This window comes from Pipra filicauda, unplaced genomic scaffold (assembly GCF_003945595.2).
Source record: "Pipra filicauda isolate LSUMZ 115617 unplaced genomic scaffold, ASM394559v2 scaffold493_size893225_pilon, whole genome shotgun sequence".
Taxonomy (NCBI): Eukaryota; Metazoa; Chordata; class Aves; order Passeriformes; family Pipridae; genus Pipra; species Pipra filicauda.
This window is the reverse complement of record NW_024104635.1, coordinates 126,883-146,509: the sequence shown is the minus strand read 5'-3', so window position 1 is coordinate 146,509 and position 19,627 is coordinate 126,883. Positions and strand designations below refer to the sequence as shown.

At 43.8% G+C, this 19,627-nt stretch overlaps 1 protein-coding gene across 6 annotated transcripts in view; it reads left to right on the top strand.

The window, feature by feature from the left end:
* Positions 1-19,627, top strand: part of PPARA (peroxisome proliferator activated receptor alpha) — a 117,705-nt gene that overhangs the window by 60,593 nt on the left and 37,485 nt on the right. For 2 of the 6 annotated variants that reach the window (XM_027742511.2, XM_039386580.1), the window contains exons 1-4: positions 2,814-5,144; positions 7,140-7,238; positions 13,140-13,284; positions 17,510-17,662. The gene's annotated coding sequence lies outside the window, so the exon portion shown is untranslated. The other 4 variants (XM_039386583.1, XM_039386582.1, XM_039386581.1 and 1 more) reach the window with 4 other exon arrangements.

Below are 19,627 nucleotides of genomic sequence, written 5' to 3'. Positions count from 1 at the left end.
CTGTGGGGTAGTTTGGGCTTTTCACTACTGTGAATCATCCTTTTAGTGCCAGACTGGTCCTTTGAACTGGTTTCGCTGTACCATCCAGCATAAAGAGTTGCTACTCTGAGAAGTTATGTTGTTTTAATCCTTCCACTTCAAAGTAAATGCTTACAAAAGTGTCACTTTGAAGTCAATCACACAATGCACAGCTTTCCTCCAATTATGTTATGTAATATGGTTCTGTTGATATAAGCATAGGGTTTATTTTACACAGAAAGCACTTCCTGAGAGGTGACTGCACAACTCACAGGTTGCTGAAATGGCACAGATTTTTAGCCAAAGCTCCAATGCAAGTTCTTGGCTCTTAGGAAGAACACTGAGGTCTCTGACTGCATGCACAAAGATGATGTTTATTTTTAAATATTTTATCTAAGAACCAGAGGCACGGGGTAGGGTGTTTTTCAGAGGATTATTCTGAGAGCAATTGACTTTAAAACCCTTCAGTACATAGAGAAGACTGTCAGGCTTTCTGCTGGAGAGCTTTCCCAAAGGATTTCTTTGACAGTGGTCAGGGAGTGGCTTCTGCTACCAGTCGTGCACAGTTGACATGGGTGAGATATTGAAATCTCTGAAGCTGTTCCTTCAGTGTGGCCTACAAAGAATATTACAGTGTGTATCCTGTTTGGCCTACAAGGGCATTGAGGTTCCAAGATGTGAAATACGGGGTTGGACAGTGTTTTCTCCACCACAGTGACCTCAGCGTGGTCAGAGTCGCACCAGTCCTGCCCTGTGCACAAACGGCACCATGTGCAGCTCCCAGCAACCAGTGACCTCTTTCTGCACATGGTCTCAGGCCCCCGCAGTGAAATGATCTTTGACATTGATGGTACAGGCTTTTATAGTTAGCACATTGATATCTAATTTGGTCAGACATCTGCATTCTCCTTCCTTCTCTGCTTCATTTAAAAGTGTTTGTTCCTTGAAGGAGCTAATACCTCTCTCTGCTTGTCTCTCCAATGCTCTTAACACTCAAGTCAATCCAAAAAAATCTGTTCTTTTCACTCTACTTTCCTCTTGCCTGTCTCTTTTGAGTCAGGGTCCTGCCCTGGGCCGTAGTGGAACCGTGATAGTAAAAGTGAATGGGAAAGCTGGTGCTGTGCATGGTTCTCCTCGAGAAGAAAGCTGCTCTCGGCTTTTCCCTGTGCTCTCTCCCACCTTATAATCGTTTCAGTGTGCAGCAAAATGCCATTGAGATGGGTGTGTTTTGTCTTGCTCCTCTCTTTTCAGGTCCCCACATCAGTGATGCTGAAAGCCAGGGCAGATGGCTTCAGTCCCCTGCAGTGTGACCTTCGGGGTAAGATCTGCTTTCCTTTCTCTGCATGGGGCTGATGGGTGCATCAGTTATTGTGTTCCTTAGTTGACTTAGCAAAAGGGAAGTTAGCTGATTGAATTATATGGTACCTTTTACTTTAAAGGTTTACTTATTTATTTAAGCAGTATTTATACTACAATACTGACTGATTCCTCAGATTTCCACTTCTTTAGATCTGCCCTGAATGTGAAGTGTTGTCCGTCAAACCATGTGGTGGGGAATAACAACCCCCTCAAACTGCAGCACAGGTTTGAGGTGACAGTAGTTGGTGCTGTAGTGGCAGCTCTGCTAACCCCCCTGAGCAAGGTGTATGTGGTCCAGCAGGGTCTGTTGGTCTGGTGCTCAATTCAGAGCTGGGTTATGCTCAGTCAGGACTAGTGTGGTGTTTGAGTAGGCCACAACAGTTCCTCACAGTCTTGAGAAAGCCTTTGTTCAGTCTTAGGGATTTACTCATGTGGGACTTAGGAAATTCAGTTAGAGAGCCTCAGCTCTTCCCCATTAGGATAATAGAGGAATATCTAGGAGCATGCTGTACAATCCCTCTAAGTCAGTATCCTCTCTCTGAGTCACAGCAGTGCCTGTTCCCAGAGTGACAGACTGGTTTGATAGGATACAGTTGTGTCAGAGTTGGAAGTACACAAGTGCAGTTATTAAAAATGAATGCTGTATCCTCTTTCCCTTGTGTATCTTGTCACTGACATGACTTCACAAGTTGCAAATCTATTAAACATTTCAAACATGAAACTAGAGCTCATTAAGCAGAATGTTGTCTGGTATATAGCAAACTTTCAAATTCAAGACTGCTAATATTTGTCTCCAGAGCTTTTTGTCTTCTAGGTTGTCACCAAGCAATCCAGCTGTCTGGGAATACAGCTTGTGCTTCATCTGATCAGAGTCTGACTGTCCTTTGGGGTGAGGTAGTAGGTTGTATAGTTTTAGGGCTATGCCCTGCCTGTCACATAACTATACAATCTACTGTCTTTCCTGAAGTGGCTGTGATACCGGCGCTGGATGTGCCTTTGAAAGACAACACAGAGATTTTGCAACTGTAACATTCCCTGGCTCTGTCTGTACGTTGCATTTGGCTCTTGTACACAAATGTCCTTACAGTGTTTAGATTCCTCTATTTCCCATTCAGGCCCAAAAGCCATTTCCTTTCTGTGGTTTTCTCAGAGAAGGTGGGGTGTGAGTGAGCCCTTTTCCCAGTCTGCAGTGGACTTGCTCATGCCCAGCGTTCCTGTGCTGCCGTGAGAGTGGCCCTCTGGAAACAGCTGACCCACTTCTCTACCTTCTGGCATTTGTGTCCATGGTCAACAGAAAATGCCACTTTGGAGTCAGCAGCTGTTTAAATCCACTTTGTGTGTTGGCTGTTTGAGAAACTGCAAAGGGACGAGCTGGACAAAAACCAAAGAGGATATCTTCCAGTCGCTCATGTTCTGCCCTGGAACTGGTAAATGCTTGAGCCCTAAGTGAGAGATCTCTTTAATCAGTTTTGGATCCTGATTTCACTTGCTTTTTGTTACATATTGCTAATTTGGGAGGGACAGTGTTTGCACTGCAGTTGTGATGTCTCTGGAGTCACCTCACCCATTCTGACTGACTTCCAGTAGAACTGTGAGGAAGGGTCAGCAGGCCACAGTTACAGAAGTGGGTGGGATAGGACGTGTGTGCAAATGGTGAAATGTTGGTTTCCTTCAGAAGATGTGCACGATGCTCTAACAGGATGAGGTAGTAGGTTGTGTGGTTTCAGGGTAGTGATTTTGCCCCAATCAGGAGATAACTATACAACCTACTGCCTTCCCTGATAAGCAGCATAACAACACCAGTGTCTTAATTCGCAGAGAAATGAGAGCTAAAATATACTGAGACGTACTTCTGAGACAGCAAAGTAAGTCTAGATACAGTTGTTGTTATCCTGTCACTAATTGCTCTACATTTAGATTTTAAATGTAGATTTTTAGTAACTGCCTGCAAAATAATTATCCTTTTAAAAGTCTTTATCATGAAAAATTGAATTAAAGAATTTTTAATTATTTCAAAGTTTGTCTGCTCTCAATCTGTTTTGTTTCTGATTCATTTGAATGGAATGAAGCTATTATGGGAAGTGATTCCAAAAATGCTGCAAAGTTGCATTCAGGATGTTTGTATTTCCTTGACATCTGAGTGCAACAGATTTTACTAGCAATGCATTGGTTTTGTTCAACTTCCCCCTCCCTCAGGAATCTTACAGTGTTTTACAAATAGTACCAGGTGAGTCACGTGACTTCTTCAGCAGGTAGGCTTTATGTTGCAAGTAAAAAGCTGTAACAGTGAAAATCAAGAATGAGAACTAAAAACCCAAAACCAGACTGGTCCCTTAGTTTCTCATAAGCAGGCTCATTTCATGACTTTTAATGACCCCCAAAGAGAATTCTCTGCTATCTAAGAGGCACAAACCGCACCTGGAAATCCATGGACAGAAAATGTTGGGTCCATTAAAGATATTTTGAGAACACGAACTTACACCATAAATCTGTGGAAGAAGGGGAACATAACGGCAAGGTGATGGGTCTGGTTGCACACATAGAACTTGTTCTCCCACATGCAAAATATACCCAAAAATAGGAGAAAAGGCAGTTTAATCCTTCCTTTACACAGCAAGACAGGTCCTTTTAACATCTCGCTTTTGATGACAAAAACATCTCACTTGTGGAACTGTTAAAACACAGTTTGCAGCACTGGGGGATCTGGGAGGTTTCAGTGGAATACTGGACTTTACAGACCTTCCTGGGCAGATTATTCCCTTGTGGAAGCATACATGCTCTTCTCTCTGGCTTCAGCCTGGGTTTGGTACTGTCTCTCTCACATCTGGTAAAAAACTACCCTGCGAGCTTGACAAATGGTGTTGCAGCAGTGACTATGTGAAAATCAGATGGGCGATCCCATAGGTCCTATTTTTATTTAGGTTTGGTTTGCTGGCTTGTTCTGGTGACCTCTGCTGAGGTTCGGCGTAGGATACCCATGGTTACCACATGGTAACTTATTTCCCCTGAAGTTTCAACATGTTCACAACTTTGGTTGTATTTTCTTTTTCTCTCCCTTTTTCTCCTGTTTACCATGGGTAAAATGAAATGATTGATGGCCCAGGATTCAATGATTCACCTTTTATTTCCCCGTCGTACCAAATCTTAGAGTCTGAGTTTGGAAGTTCAAATGGACAAATAAGTTTCCATTTTGTTCCCCTTTGCAATTCAGCTTTTCCAAAGCTTAATAGGTTTTAACTGTAGCACAAAGAAACCTTATAAATACATTACATTTCAGACATTCATCACGTTCTGCTGTCTGGCAGAAAAAAGTGATCATTCACATTTTTTTATAAAAACTTGAGTAAAACAAGTATTAGAAAAGTCCACCTCAGAAAGCCTCCACTTTAGGGTTAGGCTTTTTCACACTAGAGCAAGGAAAAAGATTTTATTGTTTTGAATGTGATAGTATATCCCTAGCTCAAGCTCTTCCCAGGTTTCCAGTGGCGGAGCTGCGTCCGCGTGAGCTGGGTGAGTAGGTGAGCTCACAGCTCAGATGGCTCTGGGAGGGCTGGTCCTGCCCGAGCTCCTTGGCAGGACTGGGAGACAGCTCCGGGGCAGCTGGGAGACAGGCTGTGGTTTGGCCACGTGTGGGCCAAGCAGGTGTGACTTGGTTTTTACAGATGATGCCGGGGAGGCAAACACCTCGACGTGAGCGACGCCTGGGCTGTGCTCCAAGCCGTGATACATGAACCGTGTGGCTCATCCCACAGGTTATTCCCCCAAAGGTAGGTAGGTGCACTTTTTCCCAAAAAGTACTTGAAGTAGTTTTGCCACTGTTCAAGGCCGAAGAACTGTAAGAACTCTTTTTTGGTGGTTTTTTGTGCTCTGGGTTGGCAGCAGACCATGCTTTTCAGCAGCAGCAACACGGAGGATATGTTACTCACTGGATACTTAGAGTTTCTCCTTAGTTTAGGTCCCCTGATGGCTGAGGGAGGGAGAGAATTGGAGCCCAGGAGGGCCAGGGCAGAGGGCATGGGCTGTGGGGCAGGGTGAGCCCCTTCCCTGCAGCACAGCAGGGGAAGGAAGGCTGTTCCCCGCCCCGGTGAGGAAGGTGGGCTCAGCCCGAGGGCGGATGGGGCCAGGCTGCGGCTGCCTTCCCAGCCCTGGCCCCACTTCTCCCGTCTAAAGCTTCTCCACACTGATTTACAGCTCCCTCTGAGTGCCTGGGATGGAATTAGAGCCCCTTGTATTACACGGTGCCTTCCCTGTTATTCTTACTGCACGCCACAGATTTATGATGGCTTTTAAGCCAGGCAGCGCATAAAGAAATACGATCTTAACAAAATATAGAAGGGACCAAAGGAGGTCAAAGTGTGGGAGCTGAACACTATATGGTGATCCAGGATTTCCTTTTATTTACTGCTCACACCTTTTCAATCTCCAGTGGATTTTGGCTGTCTCAGGCAGCCCTACCCTCCATAATCCTCTTTGCCATCAGCGGATGTCATTTATTACAATTTAGCACATGTAGGAAATCCTAAAATGCCATTGGTGAATTAAATGAATTTTAGACAAAGTGCCAGAAAGACACACAGCATCAGGGTAGGTAGGAACCGCACACTGATCCGAGCAGGCTTTCTGTCTTGTGTCATCTCTTGCTGTGGCATCAACCTGGCAGAGCTCCTCTGCTTTTGGTGCTGAAGGAGAATCCTTTGTCTTTCAGGGAGACATGGAGCAAAAGCTATGCCTAATTTCATTGATAGGACTGAGGGACAAGGAAAGAAGTTCTGTAAGCAATTCTACTCTACAGCATTATCAATTATTCCTAAACTGTAGAACAGAGGAAAAATACAGGCCCTGCCCTTCCCCTGCAGATGAATAAAGTGAGCCCTTGCCCCAGGTGCAGGATGGCTGGAGCACAGGGCAGAGCTGCACGGAGTCACCTGTGGGACCGTGGCCCACACTGAACACTCTGGGTCGGGCTGCACATCCAAACAGCTGCCAGGAGGGAGGGAAGCTGTAATTACAGCCAACAACTGACTCCTGAGCCAGTGCCTGCTGCTGACATCCTGGTCTTGAACCAGAAGCCAGGAACAGGAGTTTTTTTCTCCTAGGTCAGGGCAGTAATGCCCTCCAGCTACAGTATCATTCCCTCCATTAGTAGGACGAGGTCTGGCGTGCTCCCTTTCATTCAGATTTATTATCATTATCTCTCTATCTGAGGAAAGAAATTTGTCTTCCCTCTGATTACAGCCTAGGGCTCTATAGCAAGGCTCCCATGGCCTGGGGTGTTTGGTGAGTTTATTTGGCGGGTGGGGAGGGGAAATGTTCTTTTTGAAAGGCACACAACAGTTCAAATAATAATTCATCTGCTCTTCTAAATTTTCGGAGCAACGTCCTCTCCAGTTCCCCTGCTGCTTGTTGCTGGTCCCATTGTAAACCCTTTCTAGAGCAAGGGAAGTTAAACCAGGCCAGTCCTTAGATGCTCTTTGGGAATTTGAGAGGCTACTAGTCCGCATTTGAAGCACCTTTTCCTTACAAGTCTGGACTCCTGTAAGACAGACATCAGCATTGACAGTCAACACAAAACTGCCTCCTCTTCTGCAGGCAGATTTGCTTGACTGAGTTCAGAGGTGATTCATGTTCATGAAGTTAGCGGCACCTCTTTAGTTTTCTTTTAGCACAGGTTATGGTTAAAGACAAACTAGTTGCTGGACATAATTTGGAGGAGGTTTGTTGCTCTGCTCTGTCACCCACTGCTGCTGCCATTTCTTTCCCAGGTGCCAGCTCCTGAAAACCTGGGCTTTGCCCAAGGAGGTCACCACTGTGGGGCTTCTCCTGAGATATCTGGTCTCCTTCAAAGTGGCATCCACAGGAGGGTGAGTGATGTCACTTTTTCCTCCCACTAGCCTTGGGACCTTCGTGTTCCCCAGCTTTTTTCAACTCATTACTGAATTTCTCATGCTTATGTCCTCACAGTATGTGCTGTTTATCATGACATCAAAACCAATAGCTTTTGGAAACATTAACACTACAGCATGTCTTTAGTGTAACATCTAAATCAGGCAGTTCTTGTGTCTTTTGAATAAGCTGTAGCACTGATAAAGTGACGTATGGCAAGACCTGGTACAATATGAACACGCTACCTCCTTTTGTCCTCAGTGTTGTTCTGATGACTTGCCTCATCAGGAGATCCTGTGGTTTTGCTAAGTGGTTGTTCTCATCTTAGTCTTTCCCTATTGATGGTGTGGAAAAGGTGAGCAGGAACAACTAGATCCTGCCTCATGCAGTAACAGGCCTAGAGAAGGGCAGATTTGAAGTGATCCAGAAGAGCTGCTTTTGCCCAGGCTGTTGTGGTAACCACTGGAGATGTGGAATGTGCTGTGGTGCCCTCGGCAGCTCATTGAGCTGTCAGAGTGTGAGGGGCACATGGGGATGAGCACAGTATATGTAGCACTCCTGTCTCAGCTAAGGATGGATCCTTGGAAGGACAGAGTCTCATTTTTTGAAAGGACTTTTTCAGTTAAGTTTAGAAGTTGTGAAGGGGGTTTTTTTATGGCAGGAGCACTGGTTTGAAAGAGTTTTGGCAAGAAGCTGTCACAGTGCTGCACTTGCTTTCCTTTGGATGGTTTTCTCTTTGGTAGGTTTTCTTTGCAGGAGTGACTTGGCTTGAGAGGAACGTTGTGGAGATAAAGCTGCTGTATTTGTGGGGGTCCCCCAGTTTGGCCAGGGTTAGACTTGCAGCTGAAAGCAGTCTGAGCTAACAGCAGACTTTGCTAGGGGTAGTCAGTTAGTTTACTAGTTAGTAATTTTTGCATTGTGTCTCCTTGCCTCTATAATAAAATGTACTCGGCTTATGCAAGAGTCATGAAGATGTTCCTCTGATTCTGCTTTTCCTGTCATGAGCCTCTCACCCTTGATTTGTGTGCTCAATTATAACCATTCCAGTGGGACACATTACTCAGATTTTATGATAGAATGAAAGTATAAAGTCACAGCCTAAACTGTATTGCACTTCTTGCTGGGCTGTGTAATGCATATTTAAATAAAGAAAGGTCAGAACACTGCACCAGCATAGAAAGGGGCACGTGATGTCTTTATGTGTAGAACAGGGATCATCCTGTGTGCTTCTGTGCCAAGGCTTTAGCACGTTTAAGGGCACAAAACCGGACCTATCTATTTAGCACGGCCAGGATATGTTGTAACAACAGTCAGCTACTGGACAGGCGAGGGACTGAACCTTTTGCACTTGCTGTAGCTCTGTGCCTCACAGTTCAGGGGAACCAACTCCTCTTTCCTATATACACAAAGACAGACCCCACTGCTGATAACAGAATAACAGAAATTTATCATCATTCTAAACGTTGAAAATGTTCTGCCTTCTTGGGGTGGAAGAGATCCAGAAACAGCCAAAACCTCTGAAACATAGCTATAGTTTTCTACTTCATAGCTACAAGCAGAAAATACCCCTGAATCAATACTGAAGGCCTGAAAACAGTGCTCTGGGTGTAGAGCGTATTTCATCCCAACCAGGGACTGCAGGAAACCTTGATTATACAGCAATAAATGCTGTAGCCTCCAGAGCCAAGGAAAAGGCTAATCAGAAGCAAACATGTATATAAATATAAATCTGGTGATACAGTCTCTCGCTCTTGCATCTGAAATATATATATAGGCCTCTTCCTGGAGACACCAAATGATTTAGACTTCAATTTCCCTTAAGAAGCCTCTCAACTGCTGGTATCCAGTGCCTGTGCACACCCTACATAAAGACGTGTTGTTAACCAAGGGCACCAGTCTCCCGTTGCTTTACATGCCCAGCGTTATCAGCTCCTCAGTTATGGGCCTCATTTAAGACCAGGTGGTGGCAGGAGAAGCTGCTGTGACTGGTCACCACGGATGATTTTTTACTCTCCCTTGTATGGTGTAGAGCAACAGGTGTTGATATTATTAGGTTTCACTGGAGGCATTTTGGAGAGAAATCACATTAGGCCTGAATCAAACAATGAAAAACAGCATAATGTCTCCATGGGTCACAAGAACACGTGGAAGAAATGACAATTTATGGAAGCAGCAATAATGTGTCAGCTTTCTCTGAAAGGGCTGCATAAACATGTAAAATGCAAACAATGAGGACAATATAACTAATTGGCTTAATAGACACTGTAAAGCAACACAAGACAGGCTACCAAGAGAGGCTGATGTGGTGCAAGGAGGGACATTTGACAGCCTGTATGAGTAAGGAGTCTCTCAGACTGTGGTGAGTTTTTCTGTGAGAAGCTATGCTTGAAGGAGGTTTTCAGAAGTGACTAAATCAGAGCATTAGGAATTCAGTCTGTTAAAAAAAGTATAAATTGATTAGTGATTACGGAATGGGGTTAGTAATCTGTTGCAGTGAGCCGTGGGGGCAGTAAGTCAGGGATGTGCTGTGGAATCAGCCTTGCAGGAGTTCTGCCTGAGGCGTGAGGGGAGAGCTCAAGGGAAAACCTGTGCTGTGGGCACCTGGCAGAGGGGCTGCTGCCCCCTAGTCCCATTTAATGTTTTGGGACACAGGTGAGATGTCTCTCTTTTCAGTGAGACACAGGTGTAGTGCCAAGCACACGGGTACCTGCTTTACCCACATGCAGATGTTTGGGGCTGCTGGGGACGTGGAAGCTTGAACCCTGCTGGACTCGTGTCACCCCTGTGTGCTGAGTCACCCCTCCTTCTACATCCCTAAAACAGAGAACCAGACACGCCTGCAGCTGCGAGGGTTGTGGTGTTACCCTGCCAGTGACACCCAGGGCACATCCTCAGCCACCATACATCGTCCTCAAACTACTGAAACACTGGTTGATCTAGGGCCCTTTTAAAGCTGTGTGACAGCTTTACCTGTGATATCAGTAGGTAGCACTGCAGACTGTATCTCCAGTAGCATCTGAACCAGTTGTTTTCCTGGAACATCTGTTTTCAGCTGGAGGAGGAGGGATGGAGACAACACTCTTACTCATATAGCCAGGCAGCTAAAACACGCTGAAAATCAGAGAAATGACAGTCCTCCGCCAGCCCACAGCCTCTGGATCCAGGGGGACTTTATCATGTGGAGCAGTCAGCTACAGATGAACAGGGAAAGGAATACTTTCTGTCCTGCGTCCCACAGAACTATGCCGTTATTGCTTTCTTCAACTGCTTTTCTGGTTCCCTTCCAGTTCTCAGAAGAATCTCAGCCAGGCTGAATATGAATTTCAGCTGAACCAAAATCTTTGCTGGTTCAATACCCTTTTCTTGTTGTGATACACAAATTAACTAGGAATTACGATTGATGAGTACAAAGATTATTTTTTTGCTCTCATAGTTGTATCTGTTCCAACTTCTAAGTCTTCCTGTTTATTTTGGAGCAACAATGAGGGATGATCAGAACACGTATTCTATGTAAGCAAGGTACAACATGAGAAAGACAGTAAACAACCCCTGCAAGCACCTCTTACAAATCTGGGAGATGTATATTATGCATAACAGAGGCCTATATAGAGACAAAGCAGGAGTAGACACCATCAACTTTGGATGTTTTGAAGCCAAAATGTTACAATCTGGACTGAAACTCTGTGACTCAAACCTGCCCCTGCTGAGGCCAGCATTTGTTTTGAAAATCTAAAATGAGCTGAACCCCAATTTCTATTTACAAAAGATGAATTTAATTTTTCAACCACCACCCTGCCACACCAAAAATACTGGGAACAAATTATCAATTATTAAAACATTAATTATCAATTACTAAAACACATCCAAAGTACTAAAAGTATCTTTTTAACTGGAAATTTGACCACCAAGCCTACGTTGGAGAATCTCTTCCCCATGACTTTTTTGGCATTTAAAGCTACTTGCAAAGTTAGCAAATAAATTCTCACAAAGTGCTGTGCTGCAAAGGTAGGTATTGTTACTACTGTTATTATTAACGTGCTCTTACAGGGAAACAGGGCCAAAGGAATTCAAGCGTTAGGGCACAGAGAGATTTGACCCCAGCTTCCCCCCGTGCCGACAGCAATGGAGCGTGTCATGGGCACAGCCAGCCCCTCCTGCCCCGAGAGCCACCCAGCCGGCAGTGCCCCGGGTTTGGTGGAGCATCGCTGCTCCTGGGGGAGGGCTCCGGGAAAGTACAGCCGGGAACCTTGTGAGCCAACCAAAACAGCCCCGAAATATCCCCTGCCCCCACGGCCCGCAGCGGCGAGGCTGTCGCAGGAGGGAGCGCAGCCATCCCACTATAAATAGCAACTCCACTAAAATTAGACAGAACTGGCAGCTCCCGGCCGTGAATGGGAGCACTGTTAATATGCTCATCAGGTACTGGAAGGGCTCCAAGTCTGACAAGGCATGCTATGGCACAAATGTTCTGTGCCTGGAAAAATGAGCAGGAATGGCTCATGAATAGGCCTGGCATGTTTTCCTAACTGGATAATAATGTGACAGACTGCCTGACGATGCTGGTTATATTTGAAGGAGTCCTGCAAGTAGGGATATTTCTTTCTCCATGTTTCTTATTGCATGGCTTTGTTTATGCCAATAGAAAATGCTGTTAAATCTAATGAATAAAGAAAGGTGGGAAATCATTTAGGGGAAAATTAACACCAAGATAGTCAAGTTAAACCAAATTGGGTAACAGTGTAAGTATGTAAGCAGTATAGTATGTAACTGCTTTTGGATGTTTTCATTCAGAAACGTTTCAGGGCTCTCTGCCCTCCTCTGTGGTGATTTACTGAACAGTGAATAAAAGTATGAGTTGATGGTATACCAGGTGCTCGGTACTAACTGACCTGTTCCCCTGCTATGGAAACACCAAAAATGCTATTTGGCTTTCTCCAGTTCAAAACAGACCCTATAGCAGTGCCATTATGGTCACAAAATGGCAGAGAAACTTCAACTGCACAGATGATGTATGCTGACCTTTTTTCCTAGGCATAGCACCATTGAAATCCAATCACCTCTGCACCTGCTATCAGTCAGCCCACACTTCCATATATAGCTTTTTTTTCCCCTAAAAAATTAAGTTACTTCATACAAAGGCACCTTGAGGGCACACTGCATTTCCACAAGGAAGTCAGAGCCCCAGCAGCCGATGAATTGTGAATTTACACCGAGTTTATTGTACAGTGTCTCTTGCATGTTGATAAACCATTAGTTCACTTCAGTTTAATTCACTTTGAGCATGAATTCAGTTAAGGTAATTATGGCCAGCTGACTCCTAAATGAGTGTCCATAGAGAAATTACATATGTTTGAGTTATATTCACTTTAAATTCACATGTTTTTTGTTAATTCACTTTGACATCTTGTGTAGGACAAGCCGTTGGTATCTTAGCTGTGTGCCAAAGCACCTCGAAGATATGGGGATTTTGAACTAGTTTCAACAGACAGAAGAAAAATCAGATGCTCAGAGGCTACTTGATGAAAATATTGTAGGGTTTTTTTATATTACATAGAAGACATATGAATGGCTCAAACATAAAAAAATAATTAGACATGACTATGGTAATTTAAGGGGTTCTTTTATGACAAGCATTAAAATTAAACAGTATAGTACTGGGTCCATGCCTTTCTCAACTCAGCGCTTGCAGCCGTAAGGAAAACACAAATTTACCCCTATTATGTCCCAGTTAATCTGATCATTTAAATGGGTAAGATATTTGCTACCACAGTTGGTTTCCCCCCCCCCAGAAATCGTCTCTTCATATATCTGTATTGCCTTGTCTTTAACGTACAGAATGATCTGAGTCGTGCGTAACTTCATTTTCGTTCTGGGCTCAGGAAATAAGCAGAAGTTACTCTAACTCCAGCTCATAAAATAATGACCCCTTGAGACTGCCACTGCTCCAGTCCTCCTGCAGCTCTGCCACTGTCCCGTTCCAAAGACTGTTGGTGGCCTGAAGGCCTCACAAAGCTGTGACCAAAGGTGGGTTTAACCGTAGCTTGCGGATAATGGTGTTTTACTTAGGAGAAAGTTTGTGTACACCAGCACTTTGAAATTTAATCCTACAGGGGCTAAAAACAAAACTCTTATTTCTCATGGAGGGGATTTAGTATTTGGGTTAACTACTTGATTAGAAAGGTTATGACCTTTGTTTATGGAATAGCTTCTGTGTTTTTAGCCCAGTAGGAATGAAAGCTTTGATGTCCCGAGTGCCAGTAGTGAACGTGTATTTTCACTGGAGAGATGTTATGTGTCAGTGAGGAACAGGAATGAAGCCTAATGAGGACCCAGACAGGCTTGTTGAATAATTGTGTGCATGAAGGGAAAACAACCAAAGCAACAAACTTACCAAAAACTGTCTATATGAAGATATAAAACCTGTTAGGATATTGCTGCATTTCTTTTGGAAGATGGCACACATACTTCTTAAAATTAGTAATATATCTGAAGAAAAGTTTGAGAAACAAAAATATTCTGGATTCTGAACTGGGATTTCGGTAGAAAAGATAATTAAACAAAAGCTAACAAAGCAACTAATGCAAGTTCAGGCTCCACTTCACAATTCCATCCGACTCCATCAATTCTTTTTGCCGCATTTCCAGTCTCTCACCTGCTCCCCCCCAGCTGCCACTAGAGGTCAGGTGTTTATCGTTGTCCTCACTGCTGGCAATAAATAACCCCTTGAGCTGCAGCTGAGGAAACAACCTCCCTGCACACCGCCTGGACCTGTGTGTTTGTATGCAGGTAGAAGTACAAATCAGAAATCAGAGCAAAGCTGAATTGCAGATTTGTACCACGCTTATGTGCTCTTTACAAATCAGAACATTTGGTTAGGATTTCGTGTGAGAAATTTGTAGGTTTTAGTGTGCTCTGTATAAAGATGGAATTTCTCAACACACAAAGAGACATTCATTGATTTGAGTTATTGCTGCACCAAAGCCAATAGAGAAGCTGTCAGTAATGGTGATGAAAATAATTGTTAGGTGCAGTAAGTGCAGATTTTGAATTGTATAGGGTGTTTTTTTGCTGTAACTTGTACCAGCCCAAAGCAGGTGATTGTGCTTCTCACGTGGTGGTGGGGACTCCTGTCCCTTGCATTTAGGCTGGGTCCTGTTAGGTGAACAGTGGGATGATGTGCACCCAGCAGCTCCACAGTCTGACTTAAACCAAAATTGCCAGGGGGATATTAGTGTCAAGGAAATCAAGTCCTCACAAATTACATTAAAATTGGCAAGTGAATAGTCAAGAGAAACACAGGTAGTGTTTGCCTGCTGACATGGTCTCTTCCCACTGAAGTGAGTGCCAGCTGGGCAGGCAGCATGAGCATAGGGACAAATCAGCTACTTTGCCCCAGATGAGGGATGCTGAAGAAGTGCTCAGTATAGGGCTGGAAACAAGGGACACAGAGCTAAGGGAACTAGGGGAGAGGAGGTGAGCAGCTCAAGTTCCCAGCACACACTAAGCTCCTTCTCAAAGCTTAGTGTACCAGTCATATGCATTAGGAATAAGGGAGAAGTATGTTTATTTGGGCTTGGGAGGGTGGGTTTGGGGGCTCTTTTTGGTAATAGAAATAAGTCTTTTTATCTTCGGTCAAAGGATAAATGGATACTCTGCTAAGCAGCAGTATGGAAAAGGGGTGCAAGTAGTTTTATCTCCGTTTTGTATTCTCTCCACCTTGTTTTTAACATGGCCTCACACAGTGCAATCGTTGGGACAAAAGTCCACAGTTACCCAATGTCCATTTACTTCACGCAAATATTTTTGTTATGATAGAATCATTATTTTAGAGGATGGCACAATGGTCCAGTTACTATTTTAAACCAGCTGCTGGTAATATGAAACTATTCCCAGAGTACTTCAGAATAGTACTGTATGGTTTGCTAAAACTGGATTTAGGGCTTGCTTTAGTGGCTTTGATGACTACGTTGCTCAGATCTGCTGTGCCTTAAAGCTCTGTCTGCTCAGAAGAGGGACTGCAGCATTTCTTTCCAACCAGAGAGTAATTTAAACAGAAAATATTTCATTTTTAGGTTTAATAATTTCCGGGGGGGCATTTTTTATTTGTAGAGACAAAATTGTATTAGGACTAAAGAAAAAAAAATCAGTTTATGGGAAACAACTTATTTGTGTTCTTGTAATGCCATAAGACAAATGCAAGGAGAAATATTTTAAACAAGAGAAAATGGTTCTATCCAGTAAGGGTGAATATAATTGCAGTAGGTAGGCACTCATCTTCATTTCACGCAGATGGTGCTCACAAAAAAGTCATGTAAATACATTGAGTGTTAAGATGTCTGTCTAAAATATCACCTGTTATATGAAACTCCCACTAATTTGTCATCAGGCCTGAAATCTCTGCAATACACCCTGTAATTGGGTTGGTTGTTTGGGGTTTTTAAATAGTACATTTTTCTAGGTTTAGAAGCACCTTGGTATATCCTGGACTCTTATAGCAACAATGGCTTATCCTCATGGACAACCTTTCCTTTGTTTCCTAACAGCAGCAGGGTTGAACTAGATGCTCTTTAAGGTCCCTTCCAACCCAAACCGCTCTGTGACCTTCTCTGTATCCAGGCAGGAGGGCAGGAAGAGACAGTCCCTTTCCCTCCTCTCTATGAACTTGGCAAAAAGGTGCCTCGGATAAGGAAAGTAGTAACAGCACAGGGAAGAGTACCAAAGAACTGCACTTGTTACAGCTGTTTTCTGCAGGGCTGAATCCTTAAAAAACCCTGCTGCTGACTGTACAGTCCTGGGGTGAGCGGGGCACGGCGTCCGTGCGTGCTGACAAGTAGGAAGAGTAGCTCTGTTCACACCAGATGGCTGCACTTTGTAAAGCTAAGCCACTGCAGGTGGTTATTAGTCTTTCTTCTTTTTCTGAAAACAGTGCTTTGTTAATGCATGTAATGCTAGAAGGGTTAATATGCAGCAATGTGTTCCCTGCTTCTGCCTTCCTCTCTCTGTAAGTTCTCGCCCAGTTGCTGGGGGAGGCTCATCAGTCAGAGGTGAATATATACAAGAAATACAGGCATCCATATGTGTTACTCGGGACAAAGGGGTAACATATGACTGGTTTATGTGCTTTGCAGGAGAACTGACCTCCCATCAGCTGCAGTTTTGCTGCCACGGATACTTTTTGGCAGCGATATGAGAGGACAGCAAGAATGGAATTTTGCTGGTTTTTATAGTTTTATAAAATAGCTTTCTGGCTTAGGCTCTTCTACAGCAGTGAATCTGGCAAGGCAGAAATAACCCCAACACTTTTGTGTCCCAGAATCCCTCCCAAAAGTAGGTAGAACCTGCTCCTGGGTATTGGATGGACAGGTTGCAGGGTACTGATGGACACAAAAGGGTGGAAATATCGATAGCCGTCCCCCCTCGGAGTTCCTCAGTGTCCAAAGAGTACAACTTGAAGGTCTCCCTTTCTTTCCTCCGCAATGTCTCTGCATCTGGTATGTCTCAGCAGTCCATTATTTTCCTTTCCTGAGCCTCAGTCTGAACACCACCCATAAAAATGGCTGCAGCGTGCCAGGTCTCACACAGAGTTCAAAACATAGGTGCCACATCAAGCTTTCATGGTGACCTTTACTGTGACCCTTGTGTCCCCCAGTTCCTGGGAGTTCTCTGCTGCTGCAGCGTAAGCCCCTCTGGGAGGAGCTGTCCCTTTATTTGCTGTGGAGCACTCTGCTGTCCCGTGAGGAATAAAATTAACAGCGGTGGCTTCCAGTATGCTCGGCATGAACGATGTGGCTGCCAAGAACCAAGGCTCGATCCTCGTGTTCCACAAAAAGAACGGCTCAGTGTATTTAGCACATTGCTCCAAGTGATTAATCCAGCCAATAAAGGCGGAGGTTTTTCCTAAGGTACATGAATATCTTTTAAAACTATGTTTTCATTCTCTTGAAGCAACAAAGAATTGAATAACCTGATTTTTACTAGTGCTATGATGACTTGTGATCAGGAATGGAAAAAACAATATAAAATAGTAGCCTACTGTATCAAACATATTTGCTCAATAATCTTTTTGGTATCCAGGAGCTTATCAGAAAGCTCGTGCCAGGTACAGGCTGCCCTGGGTACAACCTGCTGTTCCTGCTGGAGCGGTGTCCAGTTCAGCTGTCCCAGTTCAGAGAGCTGCACACAGGGTATGTTGCAGGAAGCATTCAGTGTTTTCATATGTTTGTGTTATCAAACTTCTCTTTTAATGTAGGGGTCGTCCCTTCAACACAGAGTAATTCTGCCTGGAGACTATTTAGTGAAGAGCCTTGCTGGTTTTGGGCCCACTGGAAACTATTTATCACTGTTTACAGAAGAGAAAAGCCCGGCCACCAGATTAGCAACCAAATCTAAGACTGATTTCAAGGTACATTCTCCGATAGAACAATACACATCTTTCCAATTCAGGGATGGGAGCGGATACCTGAGTAAAACATCACTGTCGAAAGGCAGCCTGACTTTCACCAACTGTGGGGACACAAAGAATATGCATACCTTCCAGAAGCAAACACTGTAGCTAGGCCTCAAAGGTAACTCAAATCTGACTAGATTAATTCAACATCTGTCAGTTGTATTTCTAAATCAAAGCATCATTAGTGTAATATACGTGCCAGCTGTAAAGTTCTTATTTCTGGAGTGAAAAAATGTAAAAGCTAGAAACAGAAAAAACGGTGAAAAACTGTTGATTGTTCCAAATGGGCTCTTCTAGGATTTTACAGAATTTAGGGGGGAAAAATCAGCATTGTATTTTATTTTTAATCAGGGATTCATTAGGCCTGGACTAAGTACAGTTTGATTCCAGTATTCCAGTCTGGTTTTTTAATGTACAGTTCACCTTTATTTATGTAATAAATCATATTTTTCTGCATATAGTTCATGGGATTGATAGTGGGATAATGACTGACTCAAATTTTTTGTCTAAGAGCAAATGAAAGTTGCAAAGCTGTCTTAGGATGTTTATCTATGCATTGGCAAACAGCACTGTATAAAATTGAGTGAAATGCTAAAATCTAGCCCCAAAGAACTGAATAGTGAGGTAAACAGGAGCAAGAATTCAAGTATAATTACATTTATAGCAGTCAATGAAGAGTTGACTAATTAGAAAAAAAAAATTTGCAAAAGAAATAGAGCTTGAAGGACTGATAGAAAGAGAGCAGGAAAGGACAGAGGGTACTTGTTAAGAGAGACATTGCCCCAGTCAGGGGTTTGAAGATGGGGGAAGAAAAGAGGAATAAAACCAATATTGGTGCAGTGGGAAACCAAAGGACCCAGGAGGGATTTCAACCACTCTGATCTGTTTTTAAATATCCAAAGTGAGTGGCCTTTACCACCTTCTTCCAAGCTGTGGTTTAACAAACAGGTGAAATGAGGTAACACATTGCAACTGCCAGGGGAAGGTCTGGGTTCCTCCTGCCCTCTCCAGTGTCCTCTCCTCGCCCTTGTGCCACCTCTGGTCTTCCGTGGCTCCCAGGTGAGGCAGCACAACTCACTCACCTACAGACAACTGGCCAGTCTTCTCGGGGGCTTGAAAAAACCAAATACACCAAAGCCTAAAGAAGGTAAATGGTGGAGCCTGTGCCTGAAGGAAGGGTAGGAGGAGGGAGTGGGATTTTCCATTTTCAGCAGTGCTGAGCTGCTGCCAGAACACCTTAAAGTGCAGATCTGTAGCCTGTGACACCTCACTTTGAGGATTTCTTCCTGGCTCAGTTTCCTAACATTAGCCTGTGGCATTGCCCTTAATAAGAAAAAAAGAGACGTTTTTTCACTTTGTGTTGTAATTGAAGCTTTACTGGGTCAAAAAAAAAAAAAAGGCTTGGGTTTGTTTTTACTTAGAGCACAGTCATAGGTAATAGCTAATCTAACTGTACAATCCAAAGCGGAGAGACAGCACTTGTGATTCTACCACTGAGTAATTAGGTGATGTCAGCACACTCACACCCCCAGTTAATCTGCCCTCATTTGCCCTGTAATAGCATAACAGTGCTGTGCCTTCAGCCCTGTTTTCAGTGGCAGAGGTACCTGTCTCTGGGTATGGGGCATCAGAGGCTTTTTGTGCATGTCTGTGTGCGATGACAAACCTGACAACACGTGGGAGAGTGACAGGGCACTTTACCTTTTACACAGCTCCAACAGGCAAGCTCCCAGAATGTAAACATTTCAGGATGAGACAGGCAGGGTAGGTATATACTGACAAGACCTTTTTTCTTTCCAGATTAAATAGAAATAAACTGAAGGTATACTGAGATATCAGATACATTTGAAAATCCCAGTTTGGACATCAAACAAACATTTGTAATGCTGAACCCCAGGATAAACAGCAAATATTTTGTGT